This window comes from Wyeomyia smithii, chromosome 3, assembly GCF_029784165.1.
Source record: "Wyeomyia smithii strain HCP4-BCI-WySm-NY-G18 chromosome 3, ASM2978416v1, whole genome shotgun sequence".
Classification (NCBI taxonomy): domain Eukaryota; kingdom Metazoa; phylum Arthropoda; class Insecta; order Diptera; family Culicidae; genus Wyeomyia; species Wyeomyia smithii.
In genome coordinates, this window is record NC_073696.1 from 23,375,329 (window position 1) to 23,394,201 (window position 18,873).

The 18,873-nt window shown below is 40.5% G+C and overlaps 1 protein-coding gene across 11 annotated transcripts in view; it reads left to right on the forward strand.

Moving 5' to 3' along the window:
• LOC129731256 (protein turtle) overlaps positions 1 to 18,873 on the forward strand; it is a 116,997-nt gene that overhangs the window by 33,064 nt on the left and 65,060 nt on the right. The gene's annotated exons all lie outside the window — the stretch shown is intronic.

Genomic DNA, 18,873 nt, shown 5'->3' on the forward strand with positions numbered 1-18,873 from the left:
GCCTCTATGTGGTGAGCTAAAGGAAAACGTAGTTCTACGTCAAAAAACGTGTTACTTCGAGGAACCGTGTAAAATAAAAATATGTTATTTTGAGAAACCCTGCAAAAACGTGTTATTTCGGGAAACCGTGCAATAAATCCTAGGGAAAAGCAAAACAATCCTACCTACACAGAACTCGAAAACATCAAATATTCTTCTTGCCATCGACCAAAAAAAAAAAACACTATTGATCAACGCAATTTTTTTTTGAATGTTGTTAATCGTAACGGCAGTAGAATAAATATTTCTTCAACCGTAGAGTAAAAAAAACTTCACAGTGATGCTATTTTACCATTCCTTAAACGCAGTTATCTAAAAGTTTTGGGTTGTCTTTTCACCACTCAGTTAAAAATAGAATTTCGGTAGTGAAACGTAGCCTTTTCTGGTATCATCTGTGTAATCTGTTTTGGACGCAATTCCTCTATTTGTTCTCAATTGTTGTGTAGATGCCACTTAGTCAAGGTCTCAAGGTCGCAAGGTCTATAGACTTTTGTAAGTTTGCGCCTTTTCCCCTTTTGTGTTACTATCGAAGGCATCAACTGAACTTATACCATATAACGATGGAAAAATCGCCAGCCTAGTTTAATTTACATATTTTCAATTTTATTTTTTTTTTAATATCGTTCTCAACAACAATTCAAAACAATAGATTGTTGGAAGTTCCTGAGATTGTCACAAAATCTCTCACGAATCTTAACCGGACTACCTAGAACAGGAGAATGAATGAATTTTTATTGTTTTTTTTACCCATAGAGAACGACCATTCTACTGGCCATTTCTTGAAAGCCGATAAAGCTCTGCATAAAACTTGATTCACAAAAATCATCTAATTTTAATCTTTTTTTGTACTTTAAATCTTTGTAAGCCTTCAGGTTGAACAATTTCTTTTGTTTCGAAAATCTTAAGAGCTAGGAAATTTTATAGATTTCCAAAACTTCTCAAAAAATTCCACCAAAACAGAAATCCTCAGACACTGACATAGCATTAATTGTTTCAAAATGTCGCAACAGGTTCTTAAAAGCTTGTGATATAATAAAGTGTTCCATTCCTTTAATCTCATTAAAGTTTAAAATAACTTGCGAGAATGTTATATAATTTAAAACGCTAGCCAATCCAGAGCAAAAATACAATCGAAAGATTTTTTCAAGATGTGTGAGCATTCCGTAAGAATATATCTAAAATATCCCAATGTACTCCGAAAATTTGTGGATTCCAAGTTTCGACAGCTTGAAAAATCATCAATCTTATCCAAAAGCCTAATCGTTATAAATTCTCGCTGTCTTCCCTGAAGATGTCACTGATCAGTGACGAAACGTTAGACAGTATATGACAAATTTGTTCAACTTTTTTGAGCCTGCTCCGCCTAAATAGGGTAACGGATCCATAAATCGTCCACTTTATTCAAGGCAAAAAGTTGAATAATATGCATTGTGTTAATCGTGATACTCACCAATTTTTCCTCGTAGTATTCTATAAATATAATTTTTAAATGGTTGTCGAACTTCTTGGCTTGCCCTATGGAATATTTTACCCATGCGTTTAATGTAACGTCACTTTAAAATCCTCATTCTGCTTACATTTTAAAACACATTGAAAGCACAAATTCTCTAATCAACAAATTAAAAGATAAATAATTTTTCATTGTTACTGAAATTTGTCTTCAAATTTGATTTATTATTATAGCTCATATTTAAAAAATACAAGAAACAGTCAATTTCCTTGATTTTGTGTATTCATAGCGTTTTGTGTAGTTTCCATTGGAAAATGCCCAACTAGTGAAAACAAAGAAAGACCATCCACAAATTTTCATCGCTGTTTTAGAATTTTTATTATTCGAAAGGTTTTCCACCTCTTCTCGAAATTTGGTTAATATTGCTTAAAATTCATAAGTCAAGAGGTCAAATCTATAAAAATTTCCAAATGTTTATTGGCAAACTCAATACGGTGCCGTGGTAATTAGTCTGAGGTGCCTCCACGAAACAGCATCGTAATTTTCCAGCAGCTCATCACACTTTTTAACTAAATAACCTGTTATTTCCTCTATCAAACAAGTCCGTCTTCATTGGACGTTTCTAGACATCATCATCGTTACTGAATGAGGTAACTAAATGCAAGATAAACCAACGCTAAAGAGTGCCGAAAAAATAACAAGCATCATGTGTTTACAGCAAATGATCCACTTTTCACCTCCTTACCCTTCCCCCTCAGCGCAGCTGCATGTAACGGACGACGGGCGCAAACAATGTTTCACTTCACACTTAAACCGACGTAAACAGTAAAAATGTGAGAAGTTGTAGTTTTTTTCGCTTCCCAATCATTTAGATACGCCTTGAAAATCACCGCCGCTGCTGCCGTCGAAAAAAATTGGGGTAGAAAAATTTCCACGCAGCTTAGCTAGCAGCGAAGCAACGATTAACATCTGTTTTTTTGCTTTTTTTTATTTTTTGTTTTTCGGAATCTCTCACATTGTTTGTGGCTGCTCAAAACACGGAAGGTCTAATGGCAGCGATTTTCATTTCACATGATACTGTTGTTAATGCCTCGCAAACAACCGACTGATACATGATCGTCATTAGAAAAACTGGTGTTTTCTCGTTCGGAGCACCCTTTGTATTTTCCCGATGTCAGTTTTGTTTTCTGCTCTCCGCTGTGTAATAAATTTCGCGCTCGATGGGAAAAATAGCAGCGGAAAAGCGCTGTAATGCTTCGCACGGCTCGTCTGCGGCGGATGCCAGCACCAAAAAACCTGCATGCGTGTGCAGTCATTGCTGCACATTCCCCCCGGATCTTATTTCATCCCGCGCTTCATTGAACCTTTTGATGGTTAATTGAGTGCGACCTGAAGTATTGCAGTTTCGTGAAACATTACTAGAACTATTTCCCGTGGGATTGAATTTGTTCGGACTTTTTTTTCGTTGTAGTTCGCTTTAGTCACTATCATTTCAAAGCCGTAAACTGGAAAATAAAAAAAATCTGAGAATGAACTGGAGCTTCAAAATATGATATGCCTTTGCTCGAATACTCATTCTACAGTTTACCGCTATGCTGTATACAGCTGAGGAATCAATTCCAACCCCAAAGTTGTCTACGAGGCATAGCCGTGTGCAAGGTTTTCATCTGGAGGGGGAGGAGATTTACAAAATGAATTTGTTTTTGTGTCAAATTTTGGTCAAAATTGCCATAAATGATTGTCGTTTTCGTCACTTCTATCTTGTGGAATCGGGAGGGTACATTGACTTCTCGGCCCACCCTTGCGCACAGCTTCGCAACGCTCGACGAAGACAAAAGTGCCGATTTTGCGTTGTTTTACGAGGAAAATAAACCACATCACAAATGTCAGACTCAGACATCAATCGCGTGTTTACGACACTCCACCGCGCACCGCATCAAGGCGGAATCAAATTTCCTCCAGCGAACCGGCCAGGTGTTTGTTGAGATTCTTTGTTTGTTTTGTTTTCCTCCTTTTTTTGAAAATAACGTCACAACTATCACAACTAACACAGTTCCGCAAATCGACGGAACAGAATTCGTTTTTTTTATGCTCACATGCTGACATATTTAAATGTTTGTTTAACTGAGAACAACAAGGAGAGAGAGAGAGAGAGAAAGAGGGAGCCTCCAAAATTCCAGGGCGTTATTTCGATCAACCCACGCAAAATTCTCACGCATCATAATTTGGCAGCTCTGTCGTCGCCCGTCGTCGGGGTGACGCACGACGCGGCATTTGCGTGGGTGCGAGAGATTCTCATTCACCGGATGGCTTAGATTTGTAGACAGAACATCGACAAGGAAGTTTTACTTTTTTTTCTCTTCCGGCTTATGTCTCACACCCTGTCACGGAGTCCTTGGATGGCTGGTTTTAGAGATGTGTACAATATGTGGTAGGCAGCTGTCAACGCAGACATCGTAGGCGGCCGCGCTCCGCCGCCGTCAGTCCGTACTTGCTCTACAATAATTCATATTTAAGACACTTGACAAGGTCTTCTGCGCCTGCTGCTGCTGCTGTTGCTCACTTGGCACAGCTTGAGGTGACAATTGATTGAACCTGTTCTCATGTAGACTGTTAGCCTGCCTGCCGCTGACGATGATTTTGGAAGGAGGCGTGCTAAATGGGCGTTTGTTGAAAATTAATGTCTTGCGACAGATTTGTGCTTGCGAAATGCGGCGCGCTTTTAGCTGCTTTTGGCTCGCTGCCAGCAGCGTAGCAAATTTTGGGAGAAAAATGGATTCTGCCTTTAATTCAATGCGATGATCTGTGTTTAATGCGAAAGGCTTTTCGGAATTTATGGCGTTTTAGCGGGTGTGATGCAATTATTAAGAGTTATGTAGCTGTCGCAAGGATGCTGAGCTTTTCGACCCCCGCTGAATCTGATACAATTGACTGAATGAAAATTACTTGGCTGATCTGGTGGGTTGAATAATAGTGCTGACCTGGCTTCTCTCTATTGTTTTGAAATAGATTTTCATGCAAAATGAAAAACGAAAGCATCATAAATCAGGTGATAAATGACAGTTAAGTAGCGGAGGGCATTCTGCTTATTTGGTAAATCGTTAATCAGTGAAACTATTTTTCAACTTGATGTCACTGAAATACGTCCTTTGAAGCTCTAATCATCAGTTTTATATATTTGTTATAAGCAATTCTCGCTGACAATTGGCCACTGGTGACAAGAAATCATTCAAAAGGGATATTTAGGTATTTAAATGATTGAAAGTAGTGAAACAACGAGAAAACCACCATGTTTAGTTCAAATAGATAGACCTCAGGGGCACTAAGATGTCGAACGGTTTTTGAAAAAGTAGTATCATGAGTAGTTTTTTACAAACAGCATTTTGTTTTAAAGAGGAATGATGAAGCTTTAAGTTCAAGTAGGACAAATTTGCCGCCATATTGGATTTTATCAGAAAGGCGTGTTTTTGAGCAAGTGCGTAACCACTGATTTTTTAAAATACGAAAGTTGAAAAAAAATTCTCAAGATAGTGTTGGTTGAGCAACGAGTATACCTTGCCTCATATTCACGATTTGAAAAGATTGAAGCTCCTGAATTTACGTGTAGAACATTAGAACCATGAACATAAACTTACAGAGAAAAAAACCTCTCAAAATAAAAAAGTAGTATTTTACAGCATGCAACAGCAGATAAGAGACCAAAAGAATTAAAAATGGTGAAAATTTCTGACAATATTAATCAAAATAATTTTCCTAGTACTAAAGCCCTATCTTCGTGAGTATTTTTCAGTGCTCTAATATTTTTTTGTTTCTGGCGTTTTGTACCCAAATGAGTCAAGCCGGGTTGTTTTCAGTTACCTTAACTGACAAAACTGTCGAAAAAAGAAGCAGAAAATCCTTAGTAAATAACGAAACAAATGTGTAAGAATGTTGAATGAATGTGAGGATGCATAAATAAAACTTGGTGTACAAAAACTTGTCTAAATGGGTTGTTGTCTCCGAATCCATTCTTTTTCGGTTAATGTGTTGAGATTTTTTGAGAGCAGATAATGTCGGAATTTAATGAATCATAATCAGACCAGTCATTTTATTTCATATCCATTCAAATTTGAGTTTTAGACAATTTAATTGTGAAAAATTCTTCTAAATGTTTCGAAATGGGAACTCTTAAAGAAAAAAGTTTTTCTAGCAAAAATCATCAAATCATCAAATAAGTGGTCCAATCGTGATACAAAATATGTATTATACTAATAATCTCAAATTTAAAGCAAATATTTCGCACAAGAAGTGTTTTTACATGGAACTCAAATATTATAGAAGTATTTAACTGAAAAATATATTGCAACCTTTGAATATTTGATTCTATTACCACTATTTAAAATCATGGCATGGTTTTTCAAAACTTTTCCACTAAAAGTATTACTGAAAAAAACCTAATAAAGCTTTCTGAATAACATCAGGAGAATTTGTTAGATGATACTGGTAAATCTCGCAAATAATAAATTGGATCGATCATAGTACAAAACCCCAATACTTTTCCGGGCAGGGTTGCCACATTTATTTCTGTATTTTCGCTCGAAAATATCTGTATATCTGTTTCACAGGCTAAAAAATCTGTATAAGAAATCTGTATCGAGCAAACTGAGACCGTTGGATGAAAAACTTCTTCCTAAAAAAATATATTGAAACAAATCACAGTTTTTTGCTTTAGCTTAATTTTTTATTGGTTTCAAACTTATAATCAAGCGATAATCAAATGTAGTAACTGAGCACGATATTGCTTATTTTTCTTTATGTGATGTTCATGCAAGTTTTTGTAAATTTCATGTTAGTAGCTTCTGCTTGGTTAGCAACGTAGGTTTTAGCTTTTGAAATTGAGCTCATAAGCTTAGGGGCCATGAGATTTCTGGCTCTGGACGTGTTGCAATCATATATTGAAAATAATATAATTATAATTGTTATAATTATTGATTATTATTATTATTGAATTATAATTATTATAATTAATGAAAAAATTCGCACAAATGATCTCAGTAACGGAAACATGAATTTACCATTCGACAATATGGCGTCCAACTACTCAGACCAAGTTAAGTCATCTTTTTCAACAAATCGGTCAAAAAGTTTGTTCTTGGCGAGTAAAGTTCGTTATCCAAGTCGATCAGTTACTGTTACGAATTTGGGAAATCAAATCATTTAAATTTTCAATTTCACGGATGTTTTGAGATTAAATAAATTTACTCTTTTTACAACAGGATCGATGAAATCAAACAGCTTTGCAATTTGTTTCATGAATCTTAAATAGAAATCCCGTCAAATATTTCGAAACGTCATTTTTCGCCTTCGTCGTAGCCTCATCCCTCTTCTTCTGCAACGATACCAACCAGGGGAATGGCAACATGCTATCACTTTCTATGTTGAATGAGTGAAGAGTCTTCCCGACTAAAGTGAAAAGTATATGGAATTTTTGCAGGGCGACTGCCTCGGGGCTTTATTTTCAAATAAAGCCTCGATATGTTGCCTACTGTCAATCTTGTAGGGTTTAGATAGGGCTGCCATCCCCTTGATACCAACATGAACATCATCAGGTTTTTTCACAAAAGTTTGAAAGTCGTTGAATCGAATTTAACATTTCAAGAAAATTGATTTTTGTTCGAATAGCAAAAAATTCTGTAAAATCTGTATTTTCGACAATATTCTGTAATTCTGTAATACAGATTCTGTATTCCTTTTTTAGTTCAAAAATCTGTAAAATACAGAAAAGTCTGTATAAGTGGCATCCCTGTTCCCGGGAGTTTTTTTTAACGTATAGTTGTGTCTTATGGCAACATTCTGGGATAGCGGGCAAATTGAAATATCGACAACATCGTGAGCGTCACGAAAATCGTCCAATTTCAAATGCTCATAACTCAGTCAGTTTTCAAAGGATTTCCTTCATGCTTGCAGTAATCAATTAGAAATCTAGCTACGCGTCCACTAAAATGCTGGAAATTGTAGTTATTGTACTGTTAAAAAATGTAGAGCATCATTTTGGACATAGATTTTGATTAACCAGGGTTGAAAACAATTCATCATAGATATTTTTAGATCCGGGATGATAACCAGAGGCCGTAAATCGACTCCAGATACCGTAATCGAGACGATGCCCAGATACCGAAAATCAACTCCAGACTGAAGTTCAAGTAATGACTTCCGGTTTCCAGAAAACAACCAAGCAAGCTCAAATGCCACCCAATATAGATACTTTAGAAACCAGTTTGATATACATAGGTCGGACCACAAAATATCAATTTGAATCACCACATTGTTTCAAAGAGTAAAGAGAGTCACCAAAGCTTGCTTACTTCCATCTTATAGAGTTGACCTCGTACGTCTCTGCTGGCATTTTCAACTGTTCCTAGTGTTATCGCCCCGCTGTCACCATATGTAGCTGAGCTGGGCACTGGCTTTCATGATGTCTGCCTAAACGTTTGTGAAATTCCACTTTTCGGTTCACTAAAAGTTTACCCTTTTCTGATTCAGCACTTTATATAAAAAACAATATCGCACGCTTAGCCTTGGGGCTAATAGCGGTCTCGATCAACTAGATTAGTTGAGAGAATTCGTTATCGATATTGTTTTTGGCACATTTTGCATGTTGTAGGATAAGTACAACGATACACCGTGCCCCAGTGCTGAGTCGAGAAAAGATCCTCGACTCGATCGGGAATCGAACCCGATATCACAACCGTGTGGGAGAGCTAGTCGACCGACATCGCTAACCACAGAGCCACGGGGACCACGGGGAGCACACTCACAGGAGATTTCAGCACTTATAAGTTTTTCTTCGAGCTAGAGTTTGTGTCTTGAGCGATGTTTTGTTTCTACGCGAATTTAACGCAAACAGTTAGGTGCCACACCGGGCCAGGGTAGATTTCTGTTTACCTAGCGTATTACTTTTGGAATTTTGGAGCCTTTTTGGTTTGTTCAGCTTATGTAAGCGGGAGGTTTAGCTATCTACATAGTCGTACTGGGCACAATCAAAACAGTGCGCGCAAAATCTTTGGTAAATTGCATTGGAGATGATGGCAAGAAACTGAAAATTACTTCTAGACGTCATTTTGAAATTCAAGATGGTAACTGACTGCACGTATCAATGGTTGTTATGGTTGATAAAAATCAATAAAATTGTATAGTGAATCAACTAAATGAGGCCGGAAGTGACCCACAATTCTCATTCTACGAGTTTTAGAGACTCATCCCCTGCAGAATCAATGATAGCGCCGTGTACGTCCTTGCAAACAGGTGCGAAAAGAGATGTCAGCGTGACCTTCACATTTTAAAGACCGTGTCAACCTTTGCATCTCCAGAAAGGTCACAGAAAGGAGATTTTTGTTAGTGTGGAAGGATACGCTGGATCAAGATTCATCTTAGTAGATGAAGCTATCATACATTTATTTTCTACCCGTCTTTATTTTCCTTTTTTCGATTTATACTCTGTTCAGCCGGATTAGAGAAGGGAATACCGAGCGTCACGAAAATTGTATAATTTCAAATACTCATAACTCAGTCAACTTTCAACGTATTTCATTCATTCTTGTAGCAATCGATTGCAAAATAACTACCGCTTCCACCAAAATTCTTAAAATGGTGATATCTTTATATAAACCTTTTGTACTCTTGAATAATCTAGAGCTATATTTTGAACGCAGATTATAACCAATCAGAACTGAAAACAAGGCCAACTATAACCCAATATGAATACTTTCGGAGCTGGAATGATATCTAGAGGCCGCGAATTGACCCCACACGTCATTTCTAGGTTCAAGATGGTGACTTCCGGTTTCTGGGATACGGCCTAAAATGGTATTCCAGGATTCGAATTTACTGGAATCGAGATGATGGCAAGAAACTGAAAATTACTTCCAGACGTCATTTTGAAATTCAAAATGGTAACTTCCGGATCTTGGAAACTAGATGCAAATGACCAAAAGCCACCTAATATGAGTACTTCCGCAATCGGGATGATGCCCAGGGACCAGAAATCGACCGTAGTTGCAGTTTTGAAATCCATGGTTGCAGTTTGCGGTTTCCGCTGAAAAACATGAAATGACAAATATCACTCGATATGGGTATGCAATGGGGCCATAAATTGTCCATAGATACCATTTAAAATCCAAGATGGTGACTTCTAGTTCTAGCAAAAAAAAACAGCCTTGAATGGCCAAATACCACCTAATATGGGTATTTTTGGAAGTTAGATGATGTCCAGCGGCTGTGAATTAACCCTAGATATCAGGTTGTCCGATTAACATGTCGGTTATTAGAATGCTAGTGGGGCCACGCACAAATGTGTCAAAAGTGTACTAAATTCTGCGATGTGCAACCGGTTAAAACCAACAGTAAATATGCTGTTAGGACCAGGAACACATGTGCGTAGCTTGTATCATAAAATTTACAAAGTTCTATATAAATATTTGCCTGTTGAGGTAATTTACATTTAAGGGAACAAAGCAAAAAATAATCATTGGACGAATCGAAAATCAAATACCAAAAACTTATAGTGGTCATTATTAAGTCGCATAGAATTTAGCAACTAGCAATTTAGTAACGCAAGCAACTGTCCGCAGCTAGATAACGCTTGAAACGCTCTTCGGCGCAATCTGAAGATATATTTTTGCGGCTTCAAAGCAAACAAAAGATTTTTAATATTAAACACTACTAACTTACTTTGAACGATCTGCAGAATTTTTTTACCGCTAGAAATTTTACCTATCACACCAATATTTTTCGCAAGAAAACGGCTTTTTCACTAAACATTATGTAAAACTCAAACGTGCCTAATACCCAACGTTTGCGGCAAAAAAATGGACAGAAATTTACGATTTTTCATGGGTTAACCTCTAATCGCACTAACGAAACTACTCGTGTATCATCAATCATAGTAACCCAAGAGTTAGCAAAAAAACTTACAGCTCTATCTTACTTACTTACTTACTTACTTTTAAGGCGACAGACCGATTATCGATCCAGTGCCGAATCCAGAATACGTCGCCATGTCCCTCGGTCTTGGGCTGCTATCCTCCAATCGCCCCTAACACCTATTTCGCGTGCATCCTCGTCGACAGCACACATCCAACGAGTGCGGGGTCTACCTCGAAGTCGACGACCTCTATCGGGATTCCTGCTAAATATAGCCTTCGCTTGACGCTCATCCGGCATTCTCGCTACATGCCCAGCCCACTGAAGCCTGCCGTGTTTTATCCGCTTGACTATATCCGCCGATTTGTATGCCTGGTACACTTCATGGTTCATGCGTCTGCGCCAAACACCATTTTCTAGTTTGCCGTCAAGGATTGAACGCAAAATCCTACGCTCAAAAACACCAAGAGCTCGCCGATCAGCCTCTTTCAGCGTCCATGATTCATGGCCGTAGAGAGCCACCGGAAGAATCAGTGTTTTATAGAGTGCAAGTTTAGTACGGATTTGCAGACTGCGGGACCTTATCTGGTTACGTAGTCCGTAAAAGGCCCTGTTTGCGGCTGCTATCCGTCTCTTTATCTCCCGACTAACCTCGTTGTCACATGTCACTAATGTTCCCAGGTAAATAAATTCGTCGACTACTTCAAATGTTTCCCCATCTAGCACCACCGCAGCACCAACCTCCGACGGACTACCACGCACTCTGCCAGCCACCATGTATTTCGTTTTGGCAGAGTTTATGACGAGCCCTAATCTCGCAGCTTCCCTCCTGAGAGGTCCGAAGGCCTCTTCCACAGCTCTACGGTTGATACCAATGATGTCGATATCACCCGCAAAACCGAGAAGCATGTGCGACTATCATTACGAAGTCGCTTCGCTGCACACCAGCCCTCCGTATAGCACCTTCCAATGCGATGTTGAACAATAAGTTCGACTGCCCGTCACCCTGCTTCAAACCATCTAACGTCACGAACGAGTCCGACATCTCACCGGCTATCCTGACGCTTGATGTAGAACCTTCAAGGGTGGCACGAATCATCTGATCAGCTTTGGGAAGCCTTGTTCAATCATAATCTGCCATAACTCATTTCTCTTGACTGAATCGTACGCTGCCCTGAAGTCTATGAACAGATGGTGCGTCTGTTGTATTCTCGGAATTTATCGAGGATTTGTCGCAAGGTAAACATTTGGTCCGTCGTGGAGCGTCCCCCTCGAAAACCGCATTGGTACTCGCCAACAAAGGTCTCCTGCAACGGCCTCAGTCTGTGGAACAGGATGCGGGAGAGAATTTTGTACACGGTATTGAGAAGAGTGTTGCCCCGATAATTGCTACAGTCCAGGCGATGGCCTTTTTTTGTAGATCGGACATATGAGACCCTCCAACCAGTCCGAGGGCAATTCTTCATCAGACCACACTCTCAGCATGATCCGATGGATGGCACGATACAGCTGTTCGCTCCCGACTTTGAAGAGTTCGGCGGGAATGCCGTCCTTTCCGGCTGCCTTGCAGTTTCTCAGCTCTTTCACTGCTTTCTTCACCTCATCCATGGATGGTGGATCCACAGCTTGACCATCATTCTCAATAGTCATCCTGCTCCTTTCGACTCCACTGTTTCCCTCACCGTTCAACAGCACACTGAAGTGTTCCTTCCAACGCCTGGCCACCTTTGTTTTATCGGTTATCAGGTTCCCCTCCCTATCGTTGCACATGACAGGAGCTGACACGTTTCGATTCCTGATTCCGTTGACCTTCTTGTAGAAGCTCCTCGCATCGTGCCTGGAGAGGCAACCTTCCGCCTCCGCAAGAATACGCTCCCAATGCTGTCGTTTCTTCCGGCGATGGAGTCTCTTTTCAGCGGCTCTTGCATCTCGATATCTACCCATGCTCTGAAGAGTCACAGCCGTGGCCAACATGTGACCCCTGGCGCGGTTCTTCTCTTCCGTCACTCGCTGGCACTCAGCGTCAAACCACTCATTGGGCGCAGCTGCCGCAGTTGTACCCAACACTTCTCGCGCTGTAGTGCTGATCGAACTGTGGATGTGCCTCCACTGTTCATTCAGGTTCCCTTCAACTCTTTCCTCAATCCGTTCATCAACTTTCTGCGAGTACTCTGCAGCCACTCCTTCAGTTGATAGCCGCTGGATGTTCAACTGCATCCTCCTCGTTGCCTTGGTTTCCAGCACGTTGGACAGCCGGGCACGGATTTTGGCTACTACGAGATAGTGATCCGAGTCAACGTTCGGTCCTCTGAACGATTTCACGTCTGTAACGTCTGAAAAGTGCCGTCCATCAATCAGAACGAGGTCAATTTGAGAGCAAAGCTCTCCATTCGGGTGCATCCAGGTGTGCTTACGTATGTTCCGGCGTGCAAAATAAGTGCTACAGATAGCCATCCCCCTAGCTGCAGCGAAATTAACAAGCCTCAGGCCATTGTCGTTCGTAGTAGAGTGGAAGCTTTCCCTACCAGTTACGGGGCGAAAGAAGTCTTTCTGCCCGACCTGTGCATTTGCATCTCCGATGACAATCTTTATATCGTGTCCTGGGCACTCTTTGTATGTCTTTTCCAGGAGCTCATAGAACTCCTCCTTTTCGTCATCGGGTTTCTCGTTGGTCGGTGCGTACACATTTATTAGGCTGTAGTTGAAGAATTTGCCCTTAATTTCACGTTTCATCTGTTTTCCAATTAGCACGAAACCGACTCCTCTTTCTGCTTTCACGCCGCCGCTATAGTAGAAGTGGTACCTAAATGAAGTGTCCGCAATAGGATCTACTGCTCGGAATTCGCGTTCTCCCGATTTCGGCCACCGCACCTCTTGGATAGCTGCAACCTCCACATTCACCTTCCGCAGCTCTCTAGCCAGGATACTTGCGCGTGCCGGTTCGAGTAGAGTCCTTACATTCCAAGTACCAAGTTTCCAATAATCGTTGTTCGCCTAGGTCCATGCCGATTATTCCGTTCCGTATTTATATCTGGATTGTTCGTAGTATTTAATATTCGGTATGCTGCCTTACTAGGGCTGCGATACCTAGTCTCGCGACGGGGCTGCCGTCTTTGATATAGCTGGCGAGACACCGCGTTTCATGATTCAGCCGCCCGCTCCGGATCAGACGCTACGCTACGTTCCCCCTTCCCAGTCAGCATACGACCAAAGTTTCCACCGGGGTTGGTTACCCGATCTCCGCTAAGGTTACTCGTATCCCGGTTGGCACCACGTGGAGGTTGGGATAGGAGTTGCTGGACAGAGGTGAATGACCACAATAGGATCTCAAGTGACACGTGTCCAACCATTCGCCAACCTCTACAGCTCTATCAGTCAAACTCAAACTGTGATGGCGAAAAAAGTGAAGCTACTCCGTTCAGAAGTGTGCGCGTTCAAAGAACGGTACCCCGCCGCGTCAAAAACGGACATCGTGCGGTACTTTGTGGACGCCGGGTATGCCCGTTCCGGCATCTACAACATCTTGACACTATTGGACAACGATCAGAGCATCGAAAGAAAGTCCGGTTCCGGACAGCCAACGACCCTGAGCGACAAGAAGCTTCAAAGGATGCTGAAGAGGAAGACCGAGGGAAAAGTGGCTAAATCGCTGCGTGCACTTGGCCGGGAGATTGGTGCATGCGGTAAAACAGTGAAAACAGTATCTGAAGAACATGGACATACATGTCCGGAAGCGGCAGTCCCGTCCACTGGTCTTGGAGCTGCAGGCAATGACGCAGCAACGGCGGTTGAATTAGAGGATCAAGCCTATTTTCCGGATTTTTCGCGATGTGGCAGTGGTGATGGACGACGAGACCTTTCTCACCCTGGATGGCAACGACTGGCAGGGAACTTCATATTTCGCTTCTCCCACGAAGGAAGTGAGCTCCGAGGTGAAATTTATTTCACATACCAAGTTCCCCAAGAAGGTGCTGCTGTGGCTGACAATCAGCGAGAAAGGGATGTCAAAGTTGCTGGTCGTGTACGAGGAAATTTATAGTACGAAGTGCCTGCCAGAAGTTGCGTCGTTCATCAAGAAATACCATAAGGGCGAAGACACGGTGTTCTGGCCAGATTTGGCGTCGGCCCACTGCTCGAAGCGATCGTTGGAGGAGATGGAGTGGCTAAATATCGATGTGGTACCGAAGCCGGCGAATCCGCCCAACGCCCCCCAGCTGCGTCGTATCGAGAATTTCTGGGCAAACTTGAAGCGCAAGTCTATTCCAACAATTTTGTCGCGAAAACGGAGGAGGAATTAGTAAAAAAACGAAGAAAGGACTTAAAAACATGCCTACACACATGTTTTTATCCGCTATGGCGAATGTCCCGGTTAACTGCCGGAAGGCCGCTCGCATCATTATCATTATTGGGAAATTTATCCAACTCAATTATCTGTCTTAGTTTTTATTTCATCACCATCTGAAAAAAGTCAATTTTTTTCACCGCAAACGTTGATTGGCTTTGTTATTTCACGAATTTTAATTTAATTTTTGTCACCCACCCCTTCAAAAATGTTGAAAATTGAGAGGGGAAGAAAGAAAAGTTCAAGCCGTTTTGTTAATATTATTGACTTTTCGTATATGCGCAATTTAGCAACAAACAAGTCCAGTGACAGTGAAAGTGTCATCAAAAAGTCAGCAAAATGATTAGTAGTGATAATAATCTGATATTTCTTATAAAATGAAAGTAAAATTTGTAACGGCCTGTAATATCAATAAGTTTCGATATTTGTAACGGCCTAATTTCATGAAAAAATTCCAGGAGCAATGAACAGTAAATTAAAAATTGTCAGAATTGTAAGAGGAACTTCGATAACCTTGGACCTAAAAAGAATTCGGAATTTGTATCAGCCTTATTGGAACGATCAACATAACAATTTTAGCTTAAAATGTAGGAAGCACCATATTTAACATGGGGTTTTAAGAAGTCAAAATAACAAATAAAACACCTGCAAATTTCTTTTGTGATTTTTCTAGTTTCCGGAGAGAACAATAAAACTTACCAAAAATTCTAACGGAAAGTATATCATGACTGTCTAAATGGTCGAATAACAGATGTTTTGAGGTTTTTTCCTTCCACTCTTAACAATCGATTGAAATATGTTACTCCAATTCGCATCACAGTAAAATGAGAATTATCGGAAGTGGAGAACTCTTTCGACATTGAATTGAGAACACTGAAATTCAAAGATGTCTCAAGTCGAATTATTTGTTCTTTCTAGAGCGATATGGATATCACAAAAATGGTTTTGTAAAAGAATCATTCGAAATAAAAAAATATATCATAGTTTATTTCGATTCGACACAACATTGTAACAGTCGACATGGTGAAATTACGTTCCAACTAGTCAAACAAACATACATATTGTCTCTCCCTCCGGCGGCATGAAATGGAACATAATCGGCCCAAAGTACCAAACTATTCTAATGGGCAGTACGACCTATCAAAATTCCTCCACATGCTACACTCGGGCCACAAACTGCCGACAAAGTACAGTGCTGAGTTGACATTCCATTAAAACTATAACGTTTCATCCTAACTTTATGCGTATACCCATACAGGGCCACTCGAGAGCCCAACAAGAGCTTGGCGTAGAAAATTTTCCACCCTTCCGAGCAGCTCGAGTCAGGCTTGAACCAAAAACCAACGCCGTCATCAGTTCACCAGTCATAAATATTTTAAACTCATTCATTAAACTCAGTTGGTGGTCTAAAAGTTTCCCCTGGTCTCGCACGTACGCCACTAACCTGCCCTCTCTGTGTCGTACAGATATAAATTGACAGCTTTCCAGCAGATGGAAAATGGGTTCACAACTACCCATAAACAGGCCCAACTGGAGGAACTTTTATCTCAACTCCGGTCGAAACATGCGCATTATCATCCTCTCCCAGCGCCCAGTACCAGTAGGTACCAGTGACAGGACGAAGCGCACTACAGCACTGGACTTCCCACAGCACAATATATTACTGGTTAACCACCAGCAAACTACGCTGCCCTGTATTCCGTCCGAGAAAGAAAATCATACACGAGCAAGTGACACTATAAACCTACTTAATCTCCTCTGTCTCTGCTTCGTCAGCCCTGCTGCTGCAACCGCCATCATCGCCATTCCCCCTTCTTCCATTCGTTATCAAGAGTCATAAAGCATCATGGCACAAGATTTTTGTTTACAAGACAATGCTTTCACAGAAAACAACCCCCTTGTTGAGCATTCATCCATCCATCCATTCGTATAGATTGGACCGCGGCATACCACACGTGGTCCAGAATCCGGAGTAAGAGCACTAATAATAACCGCACCTCTTGGCGAAGGAAGAGCGATTATACCTATATGCGGCCTGCATATGCATCCAAAAAGGGGTTGATGCCTCTAGCAAAGTCAGCCTCCTCCTCTTCCGAACCTCACATACACACACACACACACATTCCCATTGGTTGCACCTCGAGAGGATGCCACTTGAATAATATATGAATGGCCGGCATGTGAAGGATGCGATTCCGCGAAATGTGCCTCACACGCTTCATTACCACAACGACAACGACGACGACGGTGATGATGATGATGATGATGATACTCTGAGCTCCTGAGAATGATGATGATGACGATAGCAAAAACTTCTCATAGATAGTAGCGATGATGATGATGAGTACACTGTACACTTGTAGAGAACACACTCGAGCTGATATGCAGCACTCCTCAACGAGGACAACGACGACGACAGTGATGATGAGGAGGACATTCATAAGGTAAAATCGATATTTTCCGTCCCATGTTTCGCCACTTGACGGGCGGGCAATTCAAGCGAATGTGTGCAATAATGGCTTGTTTATCGGAGTGAGCGGTGCGACAGGAACTGCACAGAAAGGTTGGTCGCATTTTTTGTCGGTGGATTGTTGTAACCTTATCTATAATAGTAGAGTGGAGTTTCTGACGATTCAATTTAATGCAATATTTTTTCATTTTTTAAAATTCTTATAATTTTGCTTTTACTCGAAAAATATTGAACTCCAATGTTGTACTCATTCGATGAAGTTTATTCTAACCAAATTTATTTCGTGCTGGCATACCGACGCAGAAAACAGAGAACCAGAGAACGAGGAGGTTGCAATGATGCTACTGTCAAGCCGACAAACGTCTTTATCAAGACGATTGAATAAGGTTTAATGATTTCTCTCAAGTGAATTCTGCATTCTAAGCAGAATACAGCAACCTCGATCTTGTGAAAGAACGTATATTACTCCACTGTCCAAATCACAGTTTCTATTTCAACGATTTTGACCCCCCCCCTCTCCCCCCTTCGTGGGCAACTGCCCATATAAATTTTGAAAAAATTGTATGGACCGTGGACATTAGCCAACCCACCCCCCCCCAAACTGTCCACGTGGTATGTGGATGGCCCCTTTGTTAATTTAAATTTACTATTTGATGGGTAACAGTTTGCAGAGTTCTATTTAATAATGCGGTCGTGTCTCAGATACAACCTTTTTTCTATTTCAAAAGTAGATATGAAACGAGCGTACCGTAAATTATTTTTTACACAGGGGAAACCCCCGGAAAACCTTGTGAGAAATGACAAAAATGACAAAAATGACAAAAATGACAAAAATGACAAAAATGACAAAAATGACAAAAATGACAAAAATGACAAAAATTACAAAAATGACAAAAATGACAAAAATGACAAAAATGACAAAAATGACAAAAATGACAAAAATGACAAAAAATTACAAAAATGACAAAAATGACAAAAATGACAAAAATGTCAAAAATGACAAAAATTACAAAAATTTAAAAAAGGAAAAAAAAAATTAAAAAATGGCAAACATGGAAAATCACAAAAATGACAAAAATGACAAAAAATCCAAAAATTACAAAAATGTCTAAAAAAAACAAAAATTACAAAAAAGACAAATATAACAAAAATGGCAAAAATGTACAAAATATCAAAAATACAAGAATTATCAAAAAAAAAAAAATCTAAAATGTCACAAACATTACAATTGTCAAATGAATGTCAAAAATGTCACGAAACCACAAGAACTGGCAGATATTAAAACCTAAACCCCTTCCGTTTTGTTTTGCATTCCGCCAGCTGAAAAACATTCTCAGTGGAGACGCACGGTACAACTCGTACCGCGTATTAAAACGCGGCGCTGTGTACGCGTAACAGATGCTACTGGCAGCCAAGGCACCGGAAATGTCTAATTCCAAGAACGATTTGAACTTGCTCTGCTTTGGGTGCTTGCGGATAGATATTTTCCCAGTAAAAACCAGTTAAACGAAACTAAAAAAAAAAAAAAAACAGGACCGACGGGTTGGTGGTTGGAGGGGAGAACACTAGCGAAAAACATGACAACCAGCGCAAAGATGGTGAGTGACATCAAGTGGGGAGAGCAAGCGTGCTTGTTTTTGTGCCGAGCTTGTCAGAGAGCAAGAGAGTTTT